Consider the following 12,099-nt stretch of genomic DNA (forward strand, 5'->3'; position numbering starts at 1 on the left):
TCCAGCCTCTCTAATCAGAATTGCATGCTTTAGACATCTGTTTCTTCTCCTGCCAAATGGAGAAATATCAATTTGAGGATGAGATGTATAATGTTTATAAAGTCCCCAGCAAGAGCATTACATAGCCACTTCTCCACTTCCCTTCCCCTGGTTTATTAATGCCCATCTTTTAACCTGTCCTCAGCTTTATCTCTGAAATCCATGGGGCCTTTTTAACCCCATACATGAAGCAAACTCATGTGCATATGCACGTACATCAGTTCCCATTACCCTACAGAGCACTGCAGAATCAGTGCCTAAGATTTCCCCAGACGCTTGTTTTCAGCAGTCTTCATAGCAGCAAGACCCAAATCGGCTCATACTTTTGCATTTGCTGCAAGAAAATCTGATCTCTCTGATACCTGACTCTTGACGAAGAAGGCCAAGGATGTCAGCTGAAGGTGTCCTGTTGCCTCTTGGCTTGTGTAGGCCAGCTGGCAGGCAGCCTTCCCTGACCAACCTAAAGCAGAACATCCGGACCCTCAGCATGTTCAGGTCTCCCAGACTATGGCCTGCCCACCTCCCTTTCTGGTTGTTTCCAGAAAGGATGCTTATATTCCTGGTACAGTTCTGTGTTCTATGTTTCAGGGGACCTAATACACCACCCGGGCAGTTTGGGATCTAACAGATTGATATAGGCCACTCCTGGCTTTTTTGTCCCCATTTGTACCTCATAGGCCACCTGTACTGCAACACTTAAGTTCTTGTTTGTTTGTTTGTTTAGCATTCAGATAACTCTACAGCCTCAGTCCCTCAGGATGGAAATTAAAGCAGTTTCATTTTCATAGTTTCTCTGTTTCAAATCCCTCATTGTTTATTTAAATAGCAGCTGATGCATATTGCAAGTAAAGAATTATGATTAAGGGAACGAAAAGGGCTGCTCTCTCAGGAAGGCTGTGATTGCTTTCTGAAGTAATCCCATCCTCATTGTGGAAAAGGGGCCTGGCCTACGGAACCAGAGTTGTCAGGAGGGAAGAAGGCTTTTTCAAGAGCTCGGGGATTGGGCTGGAGGTTGCAGTACAGATGGGGCTGCCACAGTGGAGGCAGTTTCAAGAGAAGGTGTCGTCACAAATCTTGCAGAAGCAGCCACTGGGTATGGGTGGGCATGTAACTCCATTGCCAGCAGCTGCTGCCAGAACAGACTTGGGGTGAGATATCACACTCCCTGCGAAAGGTATGGGGGCAATGGAACCAGGGAAGCAACAAGGGCAGTAGCAGGTGGAAATGTGTCCTTTGCCCTTTCCTGAAACTGGATCCAAACCCTTTTTGCTGGCTGACATCTGAGAGTCTTCTCATCGGTTGTTCTCATCCCCCCAGCTGGCAGCCACAAGATTCTTACCTCCCTCTAGCCATGATATGCAGCTTGGGTGAGAGCCATGCGTTGATCAAGGGCATGCTATGTATTCGCAACAAACCTTTTCACTCACGACCTCATGAGTTTGTGGCCAAGGCTTGACTCTGAGTGATGAGGGCCTCCGTCTTTCCATCTTTGCTTTCAATCACATCTTTAAGATAGAGCAGGAAGGACCATCTGCATCTCAGTGGGCCGTGAGGACGTCTTGCCTGATGAGTCATACTCAGAAGGCCTCTGGGGTGGCCCCCAGGGAGCTGCTGTTAGAAACCTGAAGTCTATAGAGTAGAAGCAAACACCGGTGTCCTAATGGTACACTGTATACTCAGAGTGGGAAAAATACTCTGGGAAATAGGTAAGTTTTGGCTCTGTGTATCTTCCTTTCTTCCTTCTCACTTTTTGTTTTCAAAAATTTTTTTTTTTTTTTTTTTTTTTTTTTTTTTTTTTTTTTTTTTTGACAAGCAAAGTTAGGCAGTGAAATAGAGAGAGACAGAGAGAAAGGTCTTCCTTCCACTGGTTCACTCCCCAAATGGCTGCCATGGCCGGCGCTGTGCCGATCCGAAGCCCGGAGCCAGGTGCTTCCTCCTGGTCTCTCATGCGGGTGCAGGGCCAAAGCACTTGGGCCATCCTTCACTGCCCTCCCAGGCCACAGCAGAGAGCTGGACTCAAGAGGAGCAACTGGGACAGAACCGGTGCCCCAACAGGGACTAGAACCCGGGGTGCCAGTGCCGCAGGTGGAGGATTAGCCTAGTGAGTCACAGCGCCGGCATGTTTTCAAAATTTCTGTTGTAACATGTGACATACATACTCTATACAACAGGCCTAATTTATTTTTGATGTGAAAGTGATGTATGAATTCAAAGACAATATCCACAGACTCCCGGTAGGATTATATACTTTGGATTCATCACTTTGATTTATTCATTTGTTTCACTCAATAAATATACACAGGTACTTCAAAAAGTTTGTGGAAAATGGAATTAAAAACTAAGTTTCAGGGCAAAAAAGTTTTGAAATTCATGAATACAAGAAATCTTTAAAAAACGGGTTTATTATGAAAAAAACATCTGTGAATTTTTGGTACTAAAATGTACTTTTATTGCCATTTTCCACAAACTTTTTGAAGTGCTCTCATATTTTGCAATTCTACCTGAGCAAGCTGTGTGGTAAGCTTGGCTCTGCAGTGAGTTACCTGTCAATGTCATGACCCTTCTGGAGCCCACAGTGTGGTAGGGAAGGTGTACACTAGTTCAAGTGTAATCAAAGTTACGGTGGAGTGACAGAGGGTACAGTGGAAAGGCACAGCAGGAACAGCTGGGCACATTGCTAGCCGGGCACATCAGGCTTGCTGAGCTGGCTTCTAAGGATGAGCAAGGACCAGCCAGCCAACGTGGAGCAGACCCAGAGAAATAGAACTTGGACTATCAAGTCCTGCTTAGGGGGAAACCACGTTGTTAGAGACCATCAGGGAGAGTGGGTAGGGAGGTGAACAACGCCGCCTCATACAAAGTGAAAGGATGAACCCTGTTCCTTAACTGGGCAGGGAGCATGGCGGATACACACCCCATGGAATGAAATCACAGGAATCAGCAGGGGTTTGGTTGCTGTAATCATTCTACTTTGATCTCAGCAGCAGTGAGGGGTGGGAATCACAGGCACGCGTGCACACACACACACACCATCAGCCAGCTCTCCAAAGCACCTCCCTCCATGAACGCACAGTCTAAGTAATAACCGTGTTCATGTTCTAGGTCTGCAGATGCAGTTTAAAAGCAAATCATTGGAAACCCCCACCTCCCTCCACCATTGCCTTCCAACCTGATTGCTGCTCCCACCTTCTGCATAGAAGCTCTGGGGCTGCCAGTGGGTCCGTATGTTTCAAATCTGGAAGCTGCTATGTGTTTGAAAACTGCTTCTGACCTAATGCTTTCTTTGCTTGAATCAAGACATGCCTTTTAGAAGGAAGACAGCCTCAGTAGGGTAGATCCAAGTCACCATGAGCTCTTGTGCCATAAATAGGACCATTTTCCTTTGCTTTCTTGCTCCCTCCTATATCGATCAGTCCTTCAGATACTATCAGCACCTACTGTGTGCCAGGCACCATACTTGGTGCTATGTACACTGCTGATTTGTGTGTTTAGATTCTGTGCCTGCCACGCAGTCTGTGCCTGCAGTATGTAGGACTCGTAAGCAGTACCATTTTCTGAGCAGTGCCCCTAGTCCACCATGAAGCCCTTGTCCCACAGCCCCACCCTGCAATGCACATTACTTCCTACCTTCAGAAAGTCTGGGAGACCGTTCTGAGAAAGATTGAACAGGCAGCATTTAGGTTTTTCAACAAACCTTCAAATTAACCCTGTTAAGCCTGCTTTATTTATTTTCTTTGATCGCTTATGTTTTCATTCCTTCCAGCGCCCTAAATTGTGGCGTTGTGGTGGTCGTCCATAGCGTGACTCGATAGTCAATACTTGTTTAATAGGAACCACAATATGTGAGTTCATACTATATATTTTCTTATAAATAGATTGAGTATTTGCTAACCCCCCCTCCCCATTTCCCTTTATAAATTCAGAAATTTCTGGTTGTGTTTATTCCTCTCGTCAGCATACTTTATCATATCAAAGCCTTTTCAGACACTGTAAAACTACTGAGTTATGTTTGGGTCATGTTTTGCGGTATGCCCTTTAATACTGTAGCTTTAGAAATGCAATTTTCAGCCTCTGCTTATTAGAATATGATAAAGTATTCCTGGTCTATGTCCAGCTCCACTAATCTCCAGACTGCGCTTCATGAATTAAGCATGAAGATTTTAGTCAATGTGCTTTCAAAGACCAATGTTTAGGGAATCATGGATTTTCTACAAGCTGAGGGAGAAATCTATAATAGGAGCAACTGATTTTCAAACATCATATTCTCAGGAAGAAATGACCAGTTCTGGCCCAGAAACAGAAAAATATTTCACTATCAGAATATTCTAGAACCAGTTAAAACCACATTGTGTGGTTTGGCTTATTAAAGGGATGGTGTTTTAAGAAGTGTAAGACCGTCTACCACGTGGGAGGATTTCAAATGACTGATGATTTTGGAAAGCTCATGTAGATTGAGTTAAAATGGAGAGGGGAATGCAAATTGAATTTATAAGGTATTATTAACTTTCCCCTCATGCCCCACTCCCTGCCCCTTGTGCTTTTTGGTTCATTTTGCTCCGATATAATTCAGCAGACAGCCAGAGATCTCTCCCTCCTGGCTGAGAGATGTCACTTAGAGGAGAGACTCAGAGGCCCTCTGTGTACCTTGACCAGGCCACCTTGTCGGTAGATAACATACAAGAACCCAGGTGTCTCTGCTTTGCTGTGTTTGATGGCAAGTGGTGGGCAGGGTTTTGAAAGGGAGTCTCTGGATGAAGTGGGGGTATTTCTCCACTGGAAATGCGAGAGACGTCGTCTCCTAGTAACTGTGGAGGGTCTGGAAACAGCACGTGGGTCCTCTCCTCCTTGCTCCGTGCATGGATCTTGGCTTCTGTGTTTGGTGACACTGTATCTGGTCTCCTTGGTCACCTTCACGAATACAGGCACCTTTGAGTGAAGCATCTGTTCAGTGACTGGTGCCATACTAACTACTTGGCCCCAGTGGCTCTCTCAAATCCCCAGTGCTCAACAGGGAAACTGAGGCATAGGGCGTTTCAGTGACTTGCTTAGGCACCTGGCGAGTGGCAGAGTTGGCATGGAAGCCAAGACATTTTTGGCAGTTCAGTGTCACAGCCAAACCACTCTCTGGGGCTCCTTGAAGCAGGACAGGCTAGGGAGCTGTGCTGGGTCAGGCTCCTGGAGGCTGTCACCCCACCCTCTCACCCCGTCCTGAGATCAAGACAGAAATGTAAATCATCTCCAATCAGGGGGCTGCTTCTTGACATTTTCCTTTTGAGGAAGACAGGAAAATTCTGGGCTCGTCCAGCTGTATCTGTGAACCTCCTTGATCTCTCAGGGGCTTTAAATTAATCAATCAATCCACAGACATTGAACTGAATCTCTACCCTGGGCTGAAGACTCTGCAAAGTGCTTTAAATGGGAAGGAAACCAAAGGGCCAGCTGCCCTGGCCCCACTGTAGCCCAAGGCTGCCTTCCCCCGAGGGGAATTGGCCTGTCAGTTCAATCAGGCGGCCCCTCTGACTGGTGTTTTTCACTAAACTGGCCCCACGGACGGCTCTGGTCGGGTATAGACACGGCCTCAGGAGGGGAGCATCCATCTCCTTTCCAGGCTTCCTCGTTTAATCGTTCCTGACACAGCTTTACAAGAAATGCAGCAAAACCCAACCCTGTCAATCACCATCGGCTCCCGAGGCTCCGAGCGGCACCTGCAGAGACAGGTGTCCAAGGGCACCTCCCTGGACACGTGGGCTGAGGAGCTGGGCTGCCGACCCTGGAGGGAGGGACAGTGTGGCCCCAGGGCCACTGAGAGCTGCTGAAGGCCGTCTTTGTGAGGTGCCCTGTCTCCGGGCTGGTGCTGACCACGTTCAGTATGGAACCGGGATTGTTTGGAGAAAGGACCGGCAGCTCTCTGAGTGACAGTGGCTGAGCCTCAGGGCTTTGAGGAGTGAAAGGCTATGCGGGGGTCATCCGTTGGCCAGTGTAAATAGGCAGAGTGGGCCAAGGAGGAGATTCAGAGTAGCTGGAGGGGAGCCCCGAAGTGGAGCACCAGTGCCCCAGTCCCAGCTGTGTGCTGCTGAGATGGTTTTGAAAGAGAAGCAGGGACTTGGGGAATTTTATAGGAACTCATCTCCATTTTAAATATTGCCAGCCATTTTCACCAAACGTCTGTGGCTGGGAGTGGAAGGCCGGTGCAGGATGCTAGCGGGTGACTTTCCCCTGGAAGCGGCATCCCTGTCTGGTTGAGGTACCGTGCAGAGAGGTGAGGTAGCTGTCTTGGAAACCCGCAGCTAGCCAGCAGCAGGACTGATACTAAGATCTTCTGGATTTGTTGGTAAACCCTGGTGGTGCAGAAAACCGTCCTAAAGCAATAGCAGGGAGGATGTAAGCCCTATGTATCAGCCGCTGAGAGCTCTAGATGTTGACTCCTCCGATGGCCCACCTGGGAAGGTTCAAGGTCTAGAATAGACCTACAAGCCACTGTCGGAAAAGGGTGGTGGGGAGGGGGGTACAGGGAGCGACTCAGGCCTGGTAGCTTTGCCTGAGGGGGCAGGGAGAGGACTGCAGTGCCCTGCAGGGCATCTGTGGATTTTGACACACCTGGGAAGAGCCCCCCTCGACCTCCATCACAATAATAACCTTGGCCTACACACATGACCTCCAGTTTCCAGCAGACACCTGTGAAGTGGATACAGCTGTCCTGATCTTAAAGAGGAGATCCCCAGGATGCAGGGAGTGTCAAGGACAGCTGTGGTCAGGGTTCCCTGTGCAGCTGGCCTGGAAATGCAACCGCAGACCACCCTCTTCCCGACCCAGGCAGAACTCCTTCCTCATCACATGCCACTAACATCATCCTTTTACATTCTTTCTTCTTGGCTGCCACCTGCCATATTTTATTCACCCTCTGCCTCCTGGGCTGTTTGTGAATAGCAGGTTGTGAACTGCATTCTGTAGACAGCCGGAGATGATCCCAGGAACCACAGCTACCCCACTGTGCTCAGGATGTCTGTGCCGGAAGGAAGGTGGAGGACAAGGGGGTCCAGGTGAACTGGCCGGCCCTCCTGGACTGTGGAGAAGGAATTCCCCAGTAGAGAGGAGTGATGCCAGTAAGGAGAACGGAATGTATTATTTCCAAGCTATTATCCCTACAGCTACCCCCCACCCCACCTCCATTTTGCAAAGTGTAAGTTCTTTCTACATAAGTATTTTCTTTAAAGGGGAAGAAATAGCTTTGCCCATGGTGTAAAATATATACTTTCTAATGTAAATCAAGAAGCTATTAATACTGTAATAGGAACATGGTAGTGTATTAATTGATGGAAATTGTAGAGTGGAATATTCATAACCAGCAGCAGTCTTTTCTTTACAAGAACAAAGGATTAAGTTAGGGAGACAGTAATGGTATTGTGAGTGGGCTCTTTCAATGATTTTTCTCTTTGGAAGAGTAGAGAAAGGTGAAATTCCTACTGGGAATATTAGAGTATGCAGATCTCCACTCAGGGGCATGCAGCTCTGTTTAAACGGCTGTGCTGTGCTTTGCCTTATGAACCAATTGTTTTATTAGTGAAATCATTGCGTGTTTTCTTTTGCTAGAGTTAATAGCACGGTGTCTGTCTAACAGTAAATTAGAGAGTCAGGCAAACAATGGTTTTGTACTTGAGATACAATGAGGTATCTTATTAAAATGCAGACGTCCTTAGGCTCCTGAAAGTAGAGTCTTATTTTAAAATGATTTCATTGGGATTACTATACTGTTTTGAGCTAATCACACTAAGAATCTCTATTTTGTTAGAGCGTGGAGGACTGTGGAAGTTAACCTGCTTCTTGAATATTTTCCCATTCATATTTTATTCTTGTATTCTCTTCTGGATAGATCTCATTGGCTTGGCAAGGAAAGGCATCATGCCAGTAACATCATCTTTTTACACGCAAAAGATAAATTGAGATCTAACCCCCTCCTGCCTCCTGCTAGGTTTCTCAAGCAGCAACTCTGTTCTGATCATTGTCAGAGATAGCAGTAGTACAGATAATAAGAAATCATAATTCTTTACCGATCACTTTGCTATACACTAGGTGCTGCACAGAGTGGATTACATGGTTTGTGTTGTAGGGTCCTCATTTAAACCTGCTGGCGGTGGATAGTATCGTTATCTCCATTTTACAGATGAAAAATTGAGGCCTAGAGAATTCTGATGCCTGAATCTCTGTTGCCTGTGCTGTCCCAACGGACTAATTTTCATTTCTTGTGACTGGAACCTTTGTGTTCTTTCTTTGACGCCTCAGGATTGGCAGCTCTGCCTCTCCTGTCCCCAGCCCTGTTGGAGATCATGAGTGGAGCTGAGGTGCAGCACAAAGGGCCGGCAGTGTTTGTTACTTGATTCATCTTTAGCATGTGTTCATCCAGGTCCTCTCCTAGCCAACTTCCTTGCCATGGGATTTAGGTGCATCCTGGACCAGCCGTGCCTTTACAAGCCTAGAGAGGAGTCATGTCTGCTTCTCCCTGGCAGACAAGGTCTCTGACGTTCAGGGTTTATGTCACTTCTGGGTCACCAGCTGAAGAACAGGAGAGCTTCTCACCAGTCATCCACATCATAGAGACCCCACTGTGACCATCAGGACAGAACCTGCATTGGACAGCACAGCTTACTATCAGAGTATTTCAAAAGGTTTGTAGAAAGTGCAATTAAGAGCTTTTGGTGCAGGTTTCTTTCTTTCTATTTTTTTTTTTTTTGTTTTTTAAATCCATGCATCTAAGGAGTCTTCAAGAAGTTCATGGAAGATGTGTACTACGAGAAAACTGCATGGATTTCAATAATGTTGTACACAGTATAAACTTAACATTATCATTTTTATTTTAAAATTTATTTTGAAAGGCAGGGAGACAGAGGGAGCACAAGGGAGAGGTCTCCTGTTTGCTGGTTTACTGGCCAAATGCCTGCAATGGCTGGGGCCGGGCCAGGCCGAAGTCAGGAGCCAGGAGCTGATTCTGGGTAGCAGGGATCCACTTGGTTGAACCATCATCTACTGCCTCCTAGGGTGTGCATTAGCAGAAATCTGTAGTGGAAGAGGACCCAAGACTCCAACTCAGACACTCCAGTGAGGCATGCCAGCATCCTAAGCAACGTTAGGAACTCTCACGTATGCATTAAAAAGCAAAATAAAACAACATGGGGCTGGTGCTATGGCATAGCAGGTAGGGCTACTGCCTTCGGTGCCAGCCTCCCATATGGGGTCAGGTTTGAGTCCTGGCTGCTCCACTTCTGATCCAGCTCTCTGCTATGGCCTGGGAAAGCAGTAGAAGATGGCCCAAGTCCTTGGGCCTCTGCACCCGTGTGGGAGACCTGAAAGAGGCTTCTTGCTTTGTATTGGCCCAGCTCCGGCCGTTGTGGCCATTTGGGAAGTGAACGAGCGTATGGAAGACCCCTCTTTCTCTGCCTCTGCCTCTCTGTAAATCTGCCTTTCAAATAAATAAATAAACCTTGAAACAACAACAGCAAAGATCTTGGACTCTTAGATGAAGTTGAAAGAGACCATTTTGTTATTTATCCAATTGGACTCAATAGAATTGAGATGGGTACAAGTTACTGACCACCATCTGTCTAACAGCATGTATGCCAGTGAACACCCTGAAACATTAGAGCCTGAGATCTGAAGATGCATACATTAACAGGTTCCTGCATTTGGGAGATCTCGCCTGTGCTGCAAGTGTTAGGACATTTTTGTGTGCCTTTCCTTCCTTTGTCCACCACACCCATGCCTTCCTGATCCCCCATGCTGTCCTCTTATCCCAGACTCTGCCACCCTTTCATGCTACAAACGTTCCTCTGTGAGTATGGCCCCTCCTTTATTTAGCAAATATTCATGGGGCCCACATGCACCAAGCACTGTACTGAGAGATGATGCAAGGATGAGCAGAAAATTGTCATGTGTCAAATCCCACAGACCCATCTGTGACAAAGTTGTTAGCAGTCTGTGGTAAAATGTGAAAAATGCAAAAGAGTGAGTTTCTCAATTTTAAACTATTTTTTTTAGGATTGCATCCTTAATCTTTTTTGTAACATTAAATATCTTTTTCTTTAATAAAGATGATAGAAAATGATGGTTTCTGCCTTTCTTCCTTTCTTTTGTTTTCCTTTTAAACTGTTTTTTCTTCTATGTTGTTTTTGTTTTAAAGCCCTTAATTGCCTCCATCCTCCTCCAAAAAAAAAAAAAAAAAATTTAGCAAGTCTATATCAGCCTGGCCATTTTTATTTTTTATGTTAAAGATTTGAAAAGCACAGTGACAGAGACTGAGAAACCTCCATTTTCTTTCTCATTTTACTAGACCTTGAACTCTGAAAGCATACGGCTATCTGATGTACCTGTACCGCAGGAGCTGGCCGCTTGCTGATCCTGAGTACTGCATTGTTCTCTCCATTTTTGGTGTTGTTTTTAATGTTAGCCTGGTCTTGTTAGCCTCCTGCCCCCAGTGTCCCTCAAGGTGTGTCTCTTTCAGGCATTCTGTAAATGATTTCACTTAGCCCTTGAAAACAAAACCAAGTAGAACAGACTCGGAGATGCCAAATGTGAAGCAAGCATTCATGGCAGGAGAACTCTCTTCCTTTTTCAGAGAATGGGAAGCAAGGCCACTTTAGACACCCTTTTTCCTCCTTTCCCTTGGCCCTTGTGAAAAAAGGTAGCCAGTTTGCTGCCGCCACTATGCTCACTGAAGAGCCAAAAATATGCTCAGTTTAGAAATGACCCAGGATCCGTCCTTTGCAGAACAACCTTGTTAACTACCCAGATTTTGAGGTTCTGTGATTTAGACACTGCACTGCCCAGCACTACAGCTCAGTCTGCTGGTGCCTGGGGGTGCAGTCCTCCACTTTGCCCTGCTGCGCTCTCTGCCCTTCCTCAAAGGACCGGGAAGAAGCTCCAGGAAGCCCTGCTGAGGCACTCAGAGGTTAAGCAGAACCCTCCTCCTGGTGGAGTGGACAGAGCCGGTCTGTTGGTGGCTGGCCTTTTTTTTTTTTTTTTTCCAGTGCCCACATTTGTCCCCTTTCATGTAGGTTCAAAAGCTTCTGAGTGGAGAAAGAGCTGCAACACGCACATTTGTAATTGACTCAGCGTCCGTCCGAATGGGATGGGCAGCTTTGCCTTGTTGAACAGCAGCTACTCAAATGCCTGTTGTCAAAAGAGATTCTAGTTAGGAGAGAGAAGGCTTCTGTTCAGGGGGATGTGTCCCCTCCAAATTTAGGGACATTGTTTGTATTACATTTAGAATTTATGGCTATCAAAGTAAACAGTCTACAGCCAGTCAGTGAAGTCAAAATATGCTGCGGGGCTATTATTAAAAATTCACCAACATAATTAACATTGAAGCAGCCGATTCTTTTCAACAAACAGACTCTACTTGTAGTCCCCTCCCTATCTTTTTTAATTCAGCACACTCATTTAAAGAATTTAAAAAATTTGCGTAGTTTTTTAATCATTTCTCTTGGACTTTACTTTTATATAAAGGATGCTCTGAGTATTTACCATAAATGTAGAAATTAGATGGTTACTGTGGGTTTACAACATTTGTCTTTTAGATAACTTGAATACAGGGGATACATGTTTTCCTTGAAAATATTTTAATTTCACATGTACAGAAAAAGAACGGAAGAAAAGAATGCTTGACACCCTGTTCCTGCTCTGTCAGGGAATTTCTTGGACCCTGCATCAGAGCCCCTGTGGAACAAAAGCAAAATCCTGTTGACCTCCTAGCATAAAAAGGCAAGAACAACGCCAGATTCCGAAGGAGCCAGGTGAAAAGGGGACTGCGAAGCTGTGAATAGGTCCAGACAAATTGAAGTCAGCCTGATTAGGAGGAGTGAAAGGGCACTTTTGGAATCCCATGTGGTTTTTTTGGTTTTTTTTTTTTTTTTTTTTTTTTTTTTTTTTGTATTTTTTTAAATAGGGGACGCTATTGTCATTCAGAAAGCCCCAGGCTGTTCTGGAAACAGGCAAAAATCAATAGCCCACTTGTTGAGGATAAGTGAATTAGCCTGTGTTGAATGTAACTGAGTACCTGAACACTTGAGT

General features: G+C 45.8%; 1 protein-coding gene across 5 annotated transcripts in view; it reads left to right on the forward strand.

Annotated features, from left to right (window-relative positions):
* WWOX (WW domain containing oxidoreductase) overlaps positions 1-12,099 on the forward strand; it is a 1,022,922-nt gene that overhangs the window by 483,516 nt on the left and 527,307 nt on the right. The window lies entirely within an intron of this gene.

Source organism: Oryctolagus cuniculus, chromosome 18 (assembly GCF_964237555.1).
Source record: "Oryctolagus cuniculus chromosome 18, mOryCun1.1, whole genome shotgun sequence".
In the NCBI taxonomy this organism is placed as follows: Eukaryota; Metazoa; Chordata; class Mammalia; order Lagomorpha; family Leporidae; genus Oryctolagus; species Oryctolagus cuniculus.